Here is an 18,013-nt window from a genome sequence, read left to right as displayed (position 1 = left end):
TGTACATGCAGGTGTATATGATGTGTGCACACGTGTAGAGGCTAAAGAAGGACAGCCTCATTTCCTTGAGGCAGGGTATCTCATATTGAACCTGGAGAGACTGGCAGCAAAAATGCTCCAGCAATCCTCCTGCCATCATGCCCACTATCCCCCTAGCACTGAAATTATAGGCAAGGAGAGTGTGTCCGGGTCCTCATGCTTGCACAGCAAGCACTCTTGCCCACTGAACTTTCTTGCCAGCCCCAGTAATTTACTTTGAACAATATTTTCTTTTTTTTTTTTTAATTCCACAGAGATCTGCTCCAAATCCCTGCCTGTTATATGTAATTCAATAAGTTAGAAGGAACAGGAAGGAGGGAGTATCTCAGAATGCATTTGTCAGGCATATTTGGCTTCCTCTTCTCAATCAAAGATGTTGCCTGCCCTTGCTGATAGCTGCTCTGCAGAACACCAATTGGGGAGAGGATGCAGCAGAAAGGCATTCCAGGGCAGAAAAATCTTCAAACTCTTGCCTAGGCATAGGCAGCAATTTGTCACTGCCTTGGTTTGAATGCCTGTCTGTTCCCAAATTCAGGTTGACATTTAATCACCCATGTAGCACTATAAGGAAGTGGGACCTTTAAGAAGTGACTTGTCTATGAGGGCTCTGCCCTTATGAATGGGCCAATGCCATTATCGTATGAGTGGGTTCCTTACTAACGAATACATTCCTGGTGTGGAACACGGGCTCTGGCCATGATGTGACCATTGGCCACTGCACTCATAAACTCTCTGTAGCTATTATTACCTGAGAGGAGGGATGGCCCACCTCCTGGGGCCCCACTCCTCTCCTCCTGGAGGATTTATATACAGTTAGTAGTTGCTGGGGGAGAGAGAGACATTTTCTTCAGTGCTGTAGCTGTTGGAAAGATGGTAAGCAAACCTCACCCAAGCTCTGCAAACAATCCTATAAAACTCACCAGGTCAGAGAAGGGAAGAAGGTGGGGAGTAGGAAAAGGAGTGTGAGAGGGAGGGAGGAAGAGAAGGGAGAAAGGGAAGGAAGGAGAAGGGGACTAGTTGGGAAATAGGGGAACAGAAGAGGGTAACTTGGGGTGGATGTGCTCAAAATACATTATGTTCATGTATGGAAATGTCATGATGAAACCTGCTATGTACAATGTGTGCTAATAAAAAGCATTTTTAAAAGAATGAATTCAGCCTCTATTTCTCTCTCTCTCTCTCTCTCTCTCTCTCTCTCTCTCTCTCTCTCTGTCTTCCTTCCTCCTGCCCCCTTCACTTGTCCTCCTCTTGGCCACAGCAGGCACTCAGGCTTGGTCCTCAGAGCATCCAGAACTGTGAACCAGCACATGTCTGCTCATCAGCCCTTTTGAGCCTGAGGTATTCCATGAGAGTGGCACACACAGACCTGACAGCTGCCATCCCTGGAATATCAGATAGCCTTAGAATTGTGTGGTCGCCATCACAGGAAAGCCAGATGTTTATTTCTCCAAGTGCCATCAAGGGCAGCTTTTAGTCTGTCCTGCTGAGGACGTACTGTTTTATCAACAGCCGGTCTGCACTGTCTCCATCACAAATTGGCATTTGGGTTATAATGTCTGGTGTCAACAGAGCATCAATTTTCTTAATCCAGCCCTTGTCTCATTAACATCTCATCAGAAGGCATAGTATAAGATCTCCATCTGAAAAACACTCTTTTGAGGGGGTGGGCCTGTCATTAACCCTGAAAGTCAATGGAGCCTCCTGTCCCCATGGAAGCCACCTGAAGAGGGAAATTGCTTGGAGCACCACTGTCTGCCATTTCTAACTTCTTGCTTCCGCTCTCCTAGCACAATGTGGACTCTCCTGTCCTCCAAACCCACAGGCATTTCAAACATTCTAGGCTCTTTAAAAATCACGAAAAGGTCCTTCTTAATTCAAGTTCCCCTGACCACAATTTAAACTGATGCCCCTTTCTCTCCAACTGCTGGACAGAACCACAAAATTTAGGAGTCCCATGCAACTGACCGAACTGGTTTCTGAACATCCCCATTTCGTTCCCACATTTCCACCTGGATCTCAAAACTAATGGAGGGGCTTGCAGGGAGAAGCAACCATTAGATTAAAAAGATTCACAGGGAAATAATGATTGCCTAATTTAGCAGAGCAGAGAGAACGGGAACAACCTTCAAATGTCATCATCGGAGGCAGTGCTGAAATGCCTTCGTTTCCTGACACAGTTCTGTCAATTAGCTGAGGAGGACAATTACCACCCCTTTCTCTCTTTTATTTGCAAAGAACCGAAACTTTCTAAGGATGATAAATGACTCCCTGGAAAATTCAATGCTGCTCCTGCTAAATTTGCACTTTTCATATTGTAAGGATTTGGGTAGACTTTTTTTTCCAGTTATTTCTCATAATCAATAGAGAAAGCAACTATCTCTCTCTCACACACACACACACTCACACTATGTAGAACTTATAAATAGGCACCATACCAAAAAAAAAAAAAAAAAAAAAAAAAAAAAAAAAAAACTGGCGCATTCAGATCTGTCCAAATGACCAGTGAATGAATACATACCTCAGCATAATTAGTGAGGATATGGTTAGCCAAATGATGAAGTAAATTTCATTTTCATTGTTTTAAATCCTATTCCCATTGCCCTAAAAAGAAGAACAGGAAATGTATTCAGATTATGACCTTTGAGAATTTCTGGACTCATTAGCGTTTTCTACAACACAGCACACAGAATTAAAGCCAGGGCTAAAACTGCGGTTAGTACATCATTAATGGTGCGTAATTAAGAAGGTGCCCATGTTGGTTGCCTGTCTTGGCTGACAATGGCTCACAAATAGCATTTTTAGTCTAGTATATAATATTGCCAGCTAACAATGGCCAAACCTGTTAGTTCAAAAAGAGAGCTAATTTTGCGGCAGTGCTAGGACAGGGACAAAAGGAATGGTGGGGATAGAGGCTCTGATGCAAATCCTGAACCAGGTTCCAGGAGTCTCTGTAGCCTTGAGGGCTCCTTGAGCTACAGAAGAGGGAAAAAAAAAAAAAAAAAAACAGAAAGAAACCCCAGGCTCAGGTGCAGGGAAGGAAGGGTCACCAGTAACTGTTCTCTGATGCCACCCGATCACCTAGAGATGGACCCCCCTCTACACAGCCATCACAGAAGGCAGAGTAAGGGAGAGAAATACTTCTAGGCATAAAGACCCCTAGGTGGTATCCGCTGAGGAGACACTCCCTCGAGGGGTCCCACCGGAAATGCAACTCCGCCACATGATTCTGCTTCAATCACCTCATACAGAATCACAAGCCACCCAGAACTTAGCCCAAAAACAGTGTGCAGCTCATCGCCTTTGGGTGCAACTGGGTTCTGCTGCAACGTAGCATAGCCGTGATGCTCCATGTGGCATAGCTGTGGTTACTTCCGGTGGCAAGAAGGTGGGAATCTGGAGCTGAAGATTCATGGTAGCCTACTGTATAGTCTTACTTTTCTCACAGCTGTGGCCTGACAGGGGAAGAAGGGTTTATTCTGGCACATAGTTTGAGGGTGAAGCCCACCACAACAGTGAGGTCGGGGCTGCTCCTACCTCTGACCCTAGCTCTCCAGACCTGCCCCTCCCTCATGTGGGAAGAATCAGAAAAGAGAGAAGCAGGGAAGTCAGGCTGAGCTATACCCCTCAGTGTCTAACTTTCTCCAGCTAATTACCTCTTACCAGGTCCAAAACCTCCCAAACAACACACCCACCCAGGGCCCAAGAGTTCAAAGACGTAAGCATGCACAGAACACTTCACATTTAAACCAAAACACCTCTTGCCCTCCGGGAGTGCATCCCAGCAGCTTTCTGCCACCTTAGGGCGTGCCCTGAGCTCCCACAGCATGGAGCCACTGGCCTCTGAGAGTGGATCTCAAGAGAAACTTCTGTGTGTACGCACTTGCTCAGCCTTGCCTCCTTTGTGCTTACCCAGGAGCCGTTAGCCAAAGCAAAGCACATGTCCAAGCCCAGAACCAGACCAGGAGGGGATGGCCAAGGCACAAACACGAAACCCATGGGCCGAAGGAAACACAAGCTACCAGTCAAGTACAGGGGCACAAGCCTCACCAGGACTGAAGGCCTCCATGGGTGTCACCGCTAATGTCCAGGTAGAAGCTGGTAAAAGTCACCTAACTAATTTTGCAGAGACTGGATAGTGGATATAGTCTCAGCCCCCACACAGAGACACATTCTCACACACCTTTGGGAGTGTTTCTAGAGAGGCTTAACTGAAGACAGAAGCATCTGTCTTCAGTGTGTGCAACACCAGCCGATGGCATAGTGACCCAGAATGAATTCAAAGGAGAAAACGAGCCAGCCTTGTTGGCACAGGCCTGTAATGCCAGGACTCAGGAGCCTGAAGCAGGAGGAGCTCTCTGAACTCAAGATCAGCCTGGTCTACACGGTGAGTTCCAGACCAGCCAGGGCTACCTAGTGAGACAACGTCTCAACAAAGAAAATAAATAAAATCTAAAAAGTAAGAGGAAAAAGTTAGCTGAGCACTGCCACCCATGTCTCTTGCTTCCTGAATTCGGATGTGCTGCGACCAGCAATTCCTGACTCCATGGTTTCCCGGCCATGATGGTCTATTTCAAACTGCGAGCCAAGAGAACCCTTTCCAAAGTTGCTCCTGTCAGGAGCTTTGACACAACAGCACGCACTAACTGCAATCCACTCCCAAGCCCTGTCCTCCTGAACCTGGCCACTCCTTACCTATCTGGGAAGCTCTCCTAATTGGTCACTCCCAAGGAATCCACCACAACACGGCCAGAGTGGACCCCACCAAACGTGCCATGCCATCCTGCTCCTCCTTCACTTTTAACCCCTTCAGCATCTCAGCTCCCCCGGGATTAGAACCGGGATCTCTCTCCGCCTGGCCACCAAGGCAGACTGCACTTCAGTCATCCAACCCTGGCTTTCAGACTCGCAGCCACAGCTGCCTTCTCCACTTTCTCAGACATCTTTCCGCCACGAGACCTTTGCACACTCTCCAGCTCCCCAGGTCCAGGTACACAATCAAATCTCAGGCACCGCTTGTCCAAGAACTTCATATTGGTCACTCAAACTGTGAGACCCCCTCAGTCCATGGCATCACTGTGAGAATGGAGAGGCTAGGAACCGGCTTGGCCTTTGCTTGCCCAGCGTGGTGTAATACTGACAATGAGCACTCACTATTAGTACACGTGGATACTTCAGGAACAAAGCCCTACTTGCCTGGAGCTTCCAGGCTAGAGGGAGAAGCTAGAAAAAATTTACATATACACACCGATAATGGTAAGTTGCGAGTAGCTGAAGCACAGTGAGGGGGTAGAAAGTGACAAAGAAAATATTCTTTTTCTTTTTCTCCATTTTATTAGCAGATAATAACTGCAAGAGATACTGGTTTTCACTGTGACATTTTTATACACACATATAATAAGCTGATTATATTCACCCCTTGTGGAGACATTATTTCTGAAATGGTAATATTTGAGCAGAGACCTGAGCAAAATAGAGGGACAGTCATGGGACCCTCTGGGGGAGATATTCTAGACAAGAAGACAGGAAGGGCAGGATCCCTGAGGACCAGGCATGCTCAACACCCATGAGCAGCCTGCAAGAGGCTGGGGCTGACCTGAGGAAGGGCTGGTAATAAATGAGGGTAGGGAGGAACTGGGACTAGAGGTATGGTGAGTGTGTGCCTCTTAAGGATGCTGTCACAATGTGCCACAAGCGGGATGGCAGAAAGGAGAGAAATGTATTCTCTCACAATCCACTAGCAAGGTGTTGGCTGAGTAGGTTCCTTCCGGAGGATCTAGCTCGGGTCCCTCTCCCAGCTCCTCATGACCGCCGCCACCCTCACTCAGCACTCCTTGGCAGATGGATGCCCAGCCTGAGTCTCTGTCTCTGCTGCCACGCAGTCACATTTCCTTCGCGTGTACACACCAGCCTGTGTCTCCTCTTTCTAGTTCTTTGTTTTACTTTGATATGGGGTCTCCATGTGTATGTAGCCCAGGCTAGCCACGAGCGTGAGATCCTCTGCATCAACTTCACGAGCGCCAGGGTTGTAGGCACGCGTCACTATACCCACCAACTCTTGATCAAAGGACACTGGTCACATTGGATAAAGAGCCCACCATGGGCCCAGGATGAGCAAGTTAACATCCTGAGGTTCAGGGAAGGACAGGCATTTTGGTGAGCTGCTATTTAGCCCTCTGAGTGAGGACCTGGGAGACTGAATGTGGGAGGGAATGACACCCAGGTGACATGAACCTTGTGGCTCACTGTTGGACGCTGCTGCTCTTGCCTCTGGATGCCGGCTCTGAATGGATACTCAAAACGCATTGTTCTTAAAGTCTGTCCAGTTTGCATAGAGACATCTCTCCAACCAAAAACGCAGCTATATTCACACGTCCCCTGACAGGCAGCCTCCTCCCTGTCTCTCCCACTTTCAAACTCAGTTCTCCCAGCTTCGTAATTAAGCCTGTATTTGGGTCCATCCAACACAATGACAAGTGCCCAGAGAGGCCCGATCTTATTTCCCTGCTCAGCCCTTATTATAAGTCTCAGCTGATGGGATGCTAAGTCCTGACACTGCACATTTCTTTAGAGCCACAAACACCTGTGACCAGAAAACCAGGCCAGCAGAAAGGCTCATCTCATCCCCTCCCCCACCCCTGTCCTGGGGGTAGCTCACTCTGCCACCCCCGGAGCCAGACACCGAGAAGGCAAGGCTCCCTACCTGAGCCTCTGAGAAAGCCTTGCTCAGCTTCCCTGGCAGCCTCGCCCATCCCAGGTGAAGGTGCTAGCCCACCATGGGTTAAAGAAATAATTATTATGGGGCTGGGAGAGTTGGTAAACAGCATCCGCCTGAGGAGGAAGCAAGTTTCCTGAGCCCAGCTGAGAAATACAATTAAGTTGTAATATTTTGTCAGGGCTTCTCCGTCCTCCTTACTGTTTATCAGTGTTAAGAGACAATTTCCACTTTACAGTTCTCCAGGATGGAGAGTGTAGCTCACAGCAGGCGGGTAAGATTAAACTGCCTGTCACAAGACATTGGCCTTGCATGTCATTGCATACACTGAACCGACAAGATGAGTTCTGGGTACCAAAGATCCGCTGACTGGAAACTATCCCGGCTGGACACAGGGCAGCTGCGGCTCCTTTGTTTTCTCTATTACTCAGACTCTTGAACCAGGTCAACAAGAAGATGAGGGATCCCCTACATGCAGGCGAGCTGTCCTGTCTTCTCCATAGATGAGAGTCTCACAGAAGGATCAATAGTTCCCCAGTGACAATGAGGTGCACGCCCCACTCAGCTTTCTCTGTTGCTGTGGTCACTAACACACTGACTGATACCACCTTTGAGAGAAAAGATTTGGCTTACCTGGCCCAGTCTGTCACTGAGGCAAGGCAGGGCAGGAACTCAAGGCAGGAACTGAAGCTGCAGCCATGGAGGAACACTGCTCACTGGCTTGCTCCTCGTGGCTTGCTCGGCTGCTTTCCTATAGAACCCAGGACCATTTGCCCAGGGATGGCACCAAGCACAGTGTCTGGGCCCTCCCACATCAATTATCAATCAAGAAAATGTCTCATAAACAAGCCCACATGCCGATCTGATGGAGGCAGTTCCTCTGCTGAGGTTCGCTCTTCTCAGGGGACTCTAATTTCTGTCAAGTTGGCAAAAAATAACTAGCACAGTTTCCTCTCCTGGAAGAAACCCACCTATGAGCAAGCTAGAGGTGGCACTAGTACCTGGCAGAGTTAACCCATTCCTTCCCTGAGCCTCAGAGAATATGCCCATCCAAATGAGGTACGGGAGCTTAGAAGGTTCACATTTTAGCCAATCTCAAAATCCTATCAGCCTTGAGTTGCTCCTAATTTTTCTTCACTAAAAATTTGTTTACTCTTTCATTGTCCTAAATTTAATTCACACCAGAATCAGGAGTGCTGGCATACACCTATAATGCTGACACATGGGAAGCTTTGGCAAAGGGATTGGTGAGAGGGCTCAGTGTCAGCCTAGGCTACATAGTAAGTTCCAGGTCACGCATGGCTATGAAAGCGAGATTATATCTCAAGAAAAGAACAACAAAAGAGTACTCATCAAAATACTTCTACATGAATGTTCCAGCAGCTTTATGCAAAATAGTCCAAAGCTAGAAACAACTAAAATGTCCTTTAACAGAAAAAGAGATAAAAAAAAAAAACAACTGTAGCCCAAAAATAAATAAATAAATAAATAACTGTAGCCAATAAAATGGGACATGGCAACATAAAAATGATTCTCACAGTCAAGAGTTTGAGTGAAAGAGGCCAGTGTGCTTCGAAGCACAAAGTTAGGCAAACCTGATTTATGTAGACAAGTCAAAATGGTGGTTATCTCCAGGCAGGGTGAAGAGAAGTGGGTGTAGGCGGGCCAGGATATTTTCTGAGCTGAGAGAAATTTTCCGTACCTTGATCAGCCGGGAAGTCACACAGTTGAACAGATTTACAAACAGACACCGAAACACACACTTCAGATGTGCTTGTTTGACTGATTATAGATGAAACCTCCGTAAGGAATCTCTACATTTTACTTATGGTGTCTTTTGACCTAAATGATACCCTCCTTTCCAAGACATCAGACCATCTAAGCCTCTTAGACCATTTAAGCCTCTTAAAATAAATAAAGGTGTTTTTTTTTTCAATATTCTTGGGTTGTTGGATAAGTGGATGTGTAGACGGATGGATAGATGGGTGAGTGGATGGATGGATGATGTAGGGATAAATGAAGAATGGATGGATAGGTGGATAGACGGATGACAGATGTATGGGTGGATAATGGATGGATGGATAGATGAATGGTGTTTGCATCATGCCCTTCAAATTTCAGAGTGACCTACAATGCTGAATTGCTCTCACAGAAAGATGATGATCTGTACCAAGTCACACTCACATTCACCTGGTCCTCCAGGTGCCAACAGCACACAGCTGGGAGATGAGCACTGTATGACCAGATGAAAGACTTAAGTTCCACATTCACAAAGAGACAAAATCATAATGTAGGTCCATACAGTTTACCATTGTCTAGGTAACCATGCTTACCAACATTAGTGAAGGAAAGAGAGCTTGGAGGTTGCTGAAGATTGAACTCAGGATCTCACAAATGCTAGGCAAGTTGCTACACCACTGAGCCATACCCCCAACTAAGGCTAGGATCAAGATTTTCTTAATGGCTGAGAGTTATGCCACCAAATTAAGAAAATGAAAAACAAACTTTGGTAAGTGTGTTAGTTTACTTTTCTATTTCTATAACAAAACACCATGACCAAAGTAAATATAAAACTGTTTATTCGAGATCATGATTTCAGAGGGTCCATGGTGCAAAGCAAAGGCATGGTGGCAGGACCAGCTAGGGCTCAAATCTTGATCCACAAGCAGTGACGCAAAGAACACACTAAGAAAGACACAAGTCTTTTAAACCTCAAAGCCTAACCCCCAGAGACACACTTCAACAAGGCCACACCTCCTAATTCTTTGCAAACTGTTCCACCAGCAGGGGACCAAGCACCCACATATATGAGCCTGTGGGGCCATTTTTATTCAAACCACCACAGCAGACCATTAATAGTTGAGGATCAGTTGCAAACTTATGTCCCTAACTAGGAGACATGTCTGAATCTGGGTCTGTTTTCTCTGCATTTTATCAGATTTCATCCGTATCCTTTTTAAGTCTGAATGCATGGGATTTTTTTGTCTTAAAGTGAAGGAAAAAATCTAAATATTAAATATATTTCCAGTTCCTTAAAAGAGAAGACTCTCAGACCACAAGGGTGGATATGGGTAGCACAAAAAAAAACAAAAACAAAATAGTAGTATTATTTTGCTTAAAAGGTTATTTTAACCTTTCGAGGTGAAGTTGATGCAAACATCTGCACAGGAGCAAGAACATAGGTGAGAAATGTTCCCATTGAATGTGGAAAAAGCTGCAGCTACACAGTGGTTATTTTTAAGATAACAGCCAATCAAGATGCGTCATTCCTGTCTCTCTATATACTGAATCTGTGATATCTGCAAAGTAACAGGCTGGATGTCAGCTGATGTTCTTCTGAACATATAGAACATGCAGCTGCAGAACTTGACCTTGAGCCTCTTCCCATGTTTACAAAAATCACCTGTGCTGGGGGTACTGTCCTCAGACAGCCCAGAGCCCGAAGTCTAGAGCTTTCCAAGGCAATCAAGTGTTGCCCATCCTTCTTAATCAAGGCTGCTGTGTGCATGCACACAAACACAGGAGCACTTGCTCGCTCTTAACACATACACCATCCTTAACACAACCCACCACATGGAACTGGAAGCTCCCACCATTGACAGTTCGGCTTTATCTGAGATGGTCTCACTGTGTAGCCCAGGCTATCTTGGAACTAGAAACTCTCCTGTCTCAGTCACCACTCCCCAACCCGTCCTCACACACACAGTGCTGGAATTAAAGGTGAAGTGGCCCCACACTTAGTTCTCAACGTGAGAACTAGTTCTTCTCTTGTTTCCTCAAGAGAAGTGGATTTCTAGCGTTCTCAGTGTTAGGATTGATGGTGCACCTTTGGTTTTATCCTGAAAGACATACTGTCACCAGAGGTTGTGAAAACAGTTAATGTGAAAAAAGAAAAATGCGGAAAACAGATTCTAGATGGTCACAAAGGAGAAGAGAGTCAACCAGCCTCCACAGCCTATTTGCTTCCACGTTTTAGATAGTTAAAAAGTTCGTAGAACGTTTGCTCTCCATGCCCACCCTGCATGTGTTTCCAGAGAGTGCTGGAGTGTTAGAAGATTCCAGAAGGGAGGGGTAGCCTCTGCTGACTCTAAAACTCCCATTTTGAAGGACCATGAATTTCTTCTCTTGGTCTTTGTGATCTCTCACTGGACCCGCCACTGTGCCCCCAGCTTGTGTGTACTGAGAATTTGAACTTGGGCTCTCATTCTTGTGCAGCAAAGCCTTTACCCCCTGAGGTACCTCCACAGCCCTTCACTTCCCACTTTTCGCTCAGTCAGAACTCCAGCCCATGGGATGGCACCACCCACATTCAGGGCGGATCTTCCCACCTCAGGTGAGCCTCCCTGAAAAAGCCCTCACAGTCACCCTGAGGGATTCACCCTGGGTGATTCTGCATCTATTCAGGTTGACATTCATGATCAACCATCGCAGAAAACTCCAGCTCATGTGCTCTTATTAAACACAGAATCGCAACTGCTTCGATTGTATAACTTTCTAGACTAGATTACAGACTGAGCCTAGGGAAAGTCCTGGTGACAGTAAGGAGGCCGCTGTGGGGTCCAGGCACTACATATATGTGTAAAGACATTCACAGTGGTCACCTGTGTCCACACAACCAAGGTAAATTCTCAGAACCTGGAATGGAGGGAAATGGGGATGTAGATGAAACAAAGTTGGCTGTGGGCTGTTGTGGATATTTGTTAGTTCATGGGGTTTATTGTATGATGCTCTGGCTTTCATCTATGCTTGATATTTCCCTCACTGTAGCCAAAAGAGTCTTTTAAGGATAAATTGATTTTAGGGTATTCTGCTTTGAAAGGGTAGAAATCATATTATGCATTTTAAAACTATGCCTTTCAAAAGCAATTCAACTAAAATATGAAGGCACTTTTAAAAGATCCTCAAAAAAATTGTTTCTCTAAAAATAACTCAATTCTTGTTAGGAATGGTGGAAGGAGAGTTTATGGGTATTTATCTTTCTATCTCTGACTCTGTCTCCCTCACTCCCTCCAGCTCTTTTTTTCCCTCCTTTTCTCCCTCTCAGTCTTTGCCAGGTCCCAAATCTATTCTTTCTACATTAAGAATCTGTCTCTCCCCATGGCCAGCCATCTCTCAAATGTACAGCTCAAAGCATCTCTGTGACCATGAGAAATGCAGATGCTGGACATTTCACCTTGTCCTGCCTACACAGAAATGACCTCAGCTACCCTCAGGCACCTAGAAACGGGATTTTTCTTCCACAGCTGGCTATCTAAGTAGGCTAGCGTGGGTCTGGATTTGGATTTTGAGACTCAGCATACAGCCCTACTCCTGGACCCTGAGAGGCTTCACCCAAGCCCCTGATGGAGGCCATCGGAGATGAGCACGCATTGCATAGCAATGTTCTATTAGACTGAAAACAAGCTGGCCAAAGGAAACAGCAGCGACCAGATATCTGTGGAGTACAATCATTCCAAAGATTAACTTGTTCTTTGTCTATTCACGTCACTTGCGTCTCGATGGCTTGGGAGCAACAGCCCATGCTTGAAGTGTGGCATTATGGGACACTGTTTGAAAGCAGAAACATCTTAGATGTTTGTGAACACTCAGATACCCCAGGTTTCTCGGTAAGTCCTATCAAGGAGCATTTCAGGGGCCATCAGTGATTGCTGAGGAAGCAATACATCAAGATATTAGTCACTGACAGCTGCTCAAAGCTATACTGACCATCTCTCACCTTCACGACCAGCTCAATACTCATATCAAAGCTGGGCACCAACCCAGGATCTACCTCTGCACCCCCTCTTCCAGTTAGTCCATTTTGACCCTAAACATCTCTCAGGCCCATCCCTACTCTCCATTTCTGCATGCTCATCTCCTTTAACATCCTCGGGTCTGTTGACACCTACGAGAAAATTCAAACAAGGCCAAGGCAGGAAAGTTCTGCTGTACCCCAGGTTTCGGGGTGACAAAAGCTTCCTGTATCACAGAATTTGCCTCACTATCACCCAAATGTGGACTCAGTCTGGCCCCAGCCTCCCTGAAAGGAATTTCTTGAGAACCACTCAAGGTGAGAAACTGAATATCAAAAGATCCATCCTAGGGAAGATGAAGGTGGAGTCTGGACCCCAGTTCAGAACCTTGCATTGCGGCTGTAGAGATGAAATATAGCTGAGCATGGTAATTCATGCTTATGATCCCAGCACTTGGGAGAGTGAGTCAGGATGAGCAGGAATTGAGGAGCAGACTATGCTTCAAAGTGGGTTTGAGGCCAGCCTTGGTTATATTAGACTCCAGCTTCACTGCCCCGCTAGCCCATTCTCATCCACAGAAGGCAGCCTTTCATCCTGACTGAGAGTGGAGCTTGCTTATGGTGGGTTTCAAAACTGGACTGAGGGGCCTTTAGCTGGAATATCCCATCTCCCCTGACTTCACCTCATCTGATAGCATGAAACCTATTTCTGCAACCCCCGAGGCTCTTCGTTAACCACCACCACTCTCGTGACTTAAGTACCTGGGACAAAGAAAGCCCAAAGGAAGCATGCCGTACCTCATGGGAGGCTCTTTCTGACTCAGTGGCCTCGGGGCAGACAGGAAGGTCTGAACAGGTTCCAAGCCCCAAGTCAAATCCGAATAGTGATATAAGCCAAGTGACCACTGATGCCATAAACTAATAAGCCAAGAGTAGAGAGAAAAGAGTCCCTGAGGTCACAAAGTAGGGGAGCAGGGTATATGGCAAGCCTCCAAGGCCAGGCCCTGGGAGGAGGCAGCAGGACAGCTACCACGATGAGGAACTGTTCTGTGAGACCAGCCGCTGTACTGGCAATGCAAAGCCATTGGAGGTCACACAGAGGTCATCAGGGGGTGCTTCTAGGGGTACTGCCACATACCACACACACACACACAAAGTAGCGAAATATTTTTAAAAGAAATTTAGAGCCAGAAACTTCAAAGGACTGCCCCCCAAATTTATGACCTGCCTGAGAACAGACCGGAACTAATGGCCTGTCTTCATCAGGAGCTGCCTGGAGCTTCCCTGATGTTATACTGTCTTCTGACTTTGACCATCAAGGAGGGACCTCACCTTTGCTGCATATGAACTATCTGTGGCCGAAATACAAATATGGGTCCGACTGGCATAGCACTGCTAAAGATGTAAAAAGAATGGGCAAATAATTTGTCAACTTGCATCACACTGTCCAGGAAGATTTCTGAAAATGCCTTCCTATAATGGCTATGGTATGTAATACAAACAGATAAAGTCCTGACGCTTTACGTCCACCTTCGCCTCATGAATGAGCAGACCCTTCCTGCCTAATGAAATGCTGGGATGGGAATGTAGCTCAGCGGTTGAGTACTGTTCTGGTAACCATGAGGCCCGGGTTCAGCCCTCCACTCCAAAAACTCGGTAAATAATTCTCATGGCAAGACTGTTTAAGTGAAAATAAACAAAGACAGAGGTGGGGAGGGAAAGCAACCTTTTCCCACTTTCGTGCATCTGGACTCACCTTGGGGCTTGTTTTGGATAAGGAAGCGTTAACGGTAAGCGTGACTGGCACAGGATAGAGCGAAGTGTGTCCGTGTTACGGCTGACCCTCTCTTCTTTATGTGGAACCGTAAAGACTGAGCACAGCTGACCTCCGGACGATGCAAGACTGCGGGAAAGAGCCGGGGTATCTCGGCTGTCAGCCTGCCAACCGCTCACCCACGGGAGTGAGACCTACCAGAACACGCACAAACCAGGCACGAACAGTCCACAGGTGATGTGGTGCCCAGCCGAGGACGTTCAAGCCATCTCATGTTGGGAGAATCACTGCTATGCTAACAGAGTCACCAGCCAGGGAAGTGGTTCTCGACCTGTAGGTCATAACCCTTTGGCAAACCTCCAACTCCAAAGATATTTACATTTTGAGTCATGACAGTAGCAAAATTACAGTTATGAAGTGGCAACAAAAGTCATTTTTTGGTTGGGGGTCACCACAGCCTGAAGAACTGTATGGAAGGGTCACTGCCTTAGGGAGGTTGAGAACCGCCATTTAAGGGTGTTGGTCACCAAGGGCTGATGGATTCTTTCTCTAGCCGTGCTGGTAACTTCACATTAATGAAGGCCAGCGACATTAGAAACAGCTCTCACTGTGCTGAGAAAGGGAAGGCAGTGGCGCTGAGTATACAGGCTGGAATCTGCTCTTCGTAATTATCACTTCAGGTGTTTTCCACAACCATCTCAGAGGCGCGTTCGTTTTTATTTCCCTGCAGATAATCACCATGTGGCTGCAGGTGAACCCTCTGTGCATGTGTCAGAAGTCAACAATCAATACAAGAACCCATCAGTGCACTGAGAATCCCAGCTCCAAAGAAAGAACAGCAGGCATCAGGCTAGAAGGTTTCCAGGCTCACTCACGATGGTGTTCTGCATAGGAATGCCTCCATTGACTGGTGTGTTTGAATGCTTGGTCCGTGGGGAGTGGCACTAGTAGGAGGTATGGCCTTCTTGGAGGAAGCGTGTCACTGTGGAAGCGGGCTTTGAGGTCTCGTATACTCTCAAGCTAGGCTCTCTGTGACACAGTCTCCTTCAGCTGCCTGCGGATCAAGATGTAGAACTCTCAGCAACTCCAGCACCATGTCTGCCTGCGTGTGGCCATGCTTCCCGCCATGATGAAGATGATAGAATAAACCTCTGAAACTGTAAGCCAGCTTCAATTCATTGTTTGCCTTTGTTAAGAGTTGCCCTGGACATGGTTTCTTTTCACAGCAATGGGAACCCTAAAACACCCACCTGGCCTTTTCTACCTCTGCTTACTGTTGGTGGAGCATGTCACTTGAGCAATATGGGATTTGATTCAAGTCCCGGACAAGTTTTCAGCAGCTGCTGCCCTTTCCAGCTGCTAAGAACTGTAAGACCTGGGGTCTCACAGCTCAGGAGTTCAATCGCGCCCTTCCCAGAAACTCCCCCAGACCAAGACTCCTTGCAAAAGCAAGAGGTTTATTAACCATTGTACAACGGGGTCACCCTTGCTGGTCAGCAAAGAGTGGCACCGGGAGACAAAGACCTTTAGGTTTTTAAAAGAAAAATTGCGGGAAATTTGAAGTTTTAGTTTTGGCAATTTAGGATTGGATGAGGAAGCTATAAAGTAAGATAATTGGTTAGTCTTAGGTGCTCAAGCTTGGCCAGTCCTGCCAAGTGTGGATGCAGCTGCAATTGAAGGTGGGGGTGGTTAGCTCATCCTTGAAGATTAGGGCTGCGGGCTCTTGGCTGGAGGTCAAAAGCTACTCAGAAGAAGTCTAGGTTTGTTGCTAAGAAACGCTATCTCAAGGACAAGGGTCTGGTCATTCTTTTGCTGAGTGAAGGTCATTGCTTGCTTGCCCCTTTTTTTATATCTGTCCTCACAGATAGGGTCATATTTCTTCACTCTCTGGAAAGGTACTAAGAGGCTTTAGCTTAACCTGGACCTAAAACTCAAAACTATAGGCTTTAGAGGACATATAGGTTACAAAGTTAGCCTAACCCTTTCAGAGCCACGCCCACTTTTCCCAACCCCTGGTTGGTCATTCACACCTGCATCTACTTGGTAATTTGCATATGTATTCAGCCATTGCTAGTCTACTTGTGAAATTCCCCATTGTGGTTGCCCAGGCTCCCAGCCACTCCCCAGTTCATCTCTCACCACAGACTCTGCTCACCCTGGCCTCCTAACCACTCACTATACACATATAAGCTGGACCCTCACAGCTTTCAGATAATTTGCTCCACATGGTCTCTCCTCCTCTGAGCTCAGCCTGTTTCAGGGGGAAAGAAAGGGTGCACAGGACAGCTAGGCTCAGAATGGTGCTTGGTCACAGCTGCCACATTCCACTGACCATAGCCGGTCAGAAGACTGGCCTACGTCACGGGATGAGGAGACAAAGCCCAGCTCTTCAGAGCAGAAGCCGCAGAGTCACAGACCAAGGCATTGACTCAAGGAAGGAAGGAAACTGAGATGGCATCTGCAATCAGCCGTGTTGGCACAGCCCCAGACGGATGCCTCTGGGATGCCCCAGGGTAGATGCCCTACTTCCTTTATATGAGTTTTATTTTCATTTTTCTTTGCATATCTCCCTTTTGGATTTTGAACTTATCAAACAACATATTTTTTTTAAAAAATGGATAAATTTTAACTAAAAAATTTAACCCTGCTTTTACAATTCTGCTTTAATGTCCAACAAGAAAGGGAATGAAAACCTTTAGCTGAATAAAATGTGAAACAGCAAGACTCGGTAGCACACACCCAGCACATGGAAGGCTAACACGGGAAGAACAAGGGTTTCAAGACAGCCTGGCTTACAAAGAGATAATCCTTTCTTTAAAATGTAAAATTGGTGCCAGATACAATGGCACACACCTATGATCTCAGCATTTGGGGGTTAAAGACAGAGAGGTAGGGAGTTCAAGGTTATAAGCAAAGTCAAGGCCAACCTCAGTTATGTGAGATCCCATTTCAAAACAACAAAAAGAGACAGGAAGGAAGGAAAGAAGGAAAGAAGGGTGAGGATACAAGAAAATACACAGAACTAATTGAGAAGCATCTAGTATGAAATAATTCCCACATTTCTTTTAAAATAGACTCCTCATGTGCTGGAGATGGCTCATCGGTTAACAGCACTGGCTGCTCTTGCCAAAGACCCAGGTTCGGTTCCCAGCAGCCACATGAGGTGCCTAACTGTCTATAACTCCAGTTCCAAGGGATGTGACGTTCTCTTCTGGCCTTCTCGGGTACTGCATGCAGGTGGTGCACAGACAGACAGACATGCAGAGAGAACACCCACAGACATGAAATTCCAAAACACTAAAAAGAAAGAACTTCTTCAGACTAGATAGTTGACTAGCAATGCCACACGGAGCCCTACTTAGCTGGCCCTTGAAAAGCCATGAGAACCTTCATATGGCTTACGATTCTCAAAGTCCCTTTCCACCAAGGGTACACAGCGCTAATCACTCACCGTCACTCACAAGGCAAAGCCTAGCCCCAAAATATGCGTGCGCGCATGCATGCTTGCGTGGGAGTGTGCGTGCATCCTCAAGGAAGCCAGAGGCTTTAGCCAGTGCAGAGAGGACAGTTTAAAGGAAATTAGACTCTAATTCAGAATTGAGATGGCTAATAGACGCACGCAGTGGTGTTAGAGGCTCACAGGGTGCTCCTGCAAACCCCAAAGAAATGAAGCTCCAGCCTAGGCGACGCCTTCTGGGATTTGGACCGATAACTGGGCTGGATCAAGGGGATTATCAAGGCTTTAACTAGGCTGATT

General features: G+C 46.6%; 1 long non-coding RNA gene across 1 annotated transcript in view; it reads right to left on the bottom strand.

Annotated features, from left to right (window-relative positions):
* Positions 1–18,013, bottom strand: part of LOC132654912 (uncharacterized) — a 55,071-nt gene that overhangs the window by 26,136 nt on the left and 10,922 nt on the right. The window contains exon 2 of the long non-coding RNA XR_009592513.1: positions 2,558–2,640. This is a non-coding gene — a long non-coding RNA (uncharacterized LOC132654912). The remainder of the gene's footprint in view (positions 1–2,557; positions 2,641–18,013) is intronic.

The sequence above is a fragment of the Meriones unguiculatus genome, chromosome 6, assembly GCF_030254825.1.
Source record: "Meriones unguiculatus strain TT.TT164.6M chromosome 6, Bangor_MerUng_6.1, whole genome shotgun sequence".
Taxonomy (NCBI): Eukaryota; Metazoa; Chordata; class Mammalia; order Rodentia; family Muridae; genus Meriones; species Meriones unguiculatus.
Note: the sequence above shows the minus strand (reverse complement) of the source record. Positions and strands in the feature narration are given on the sequence as shown.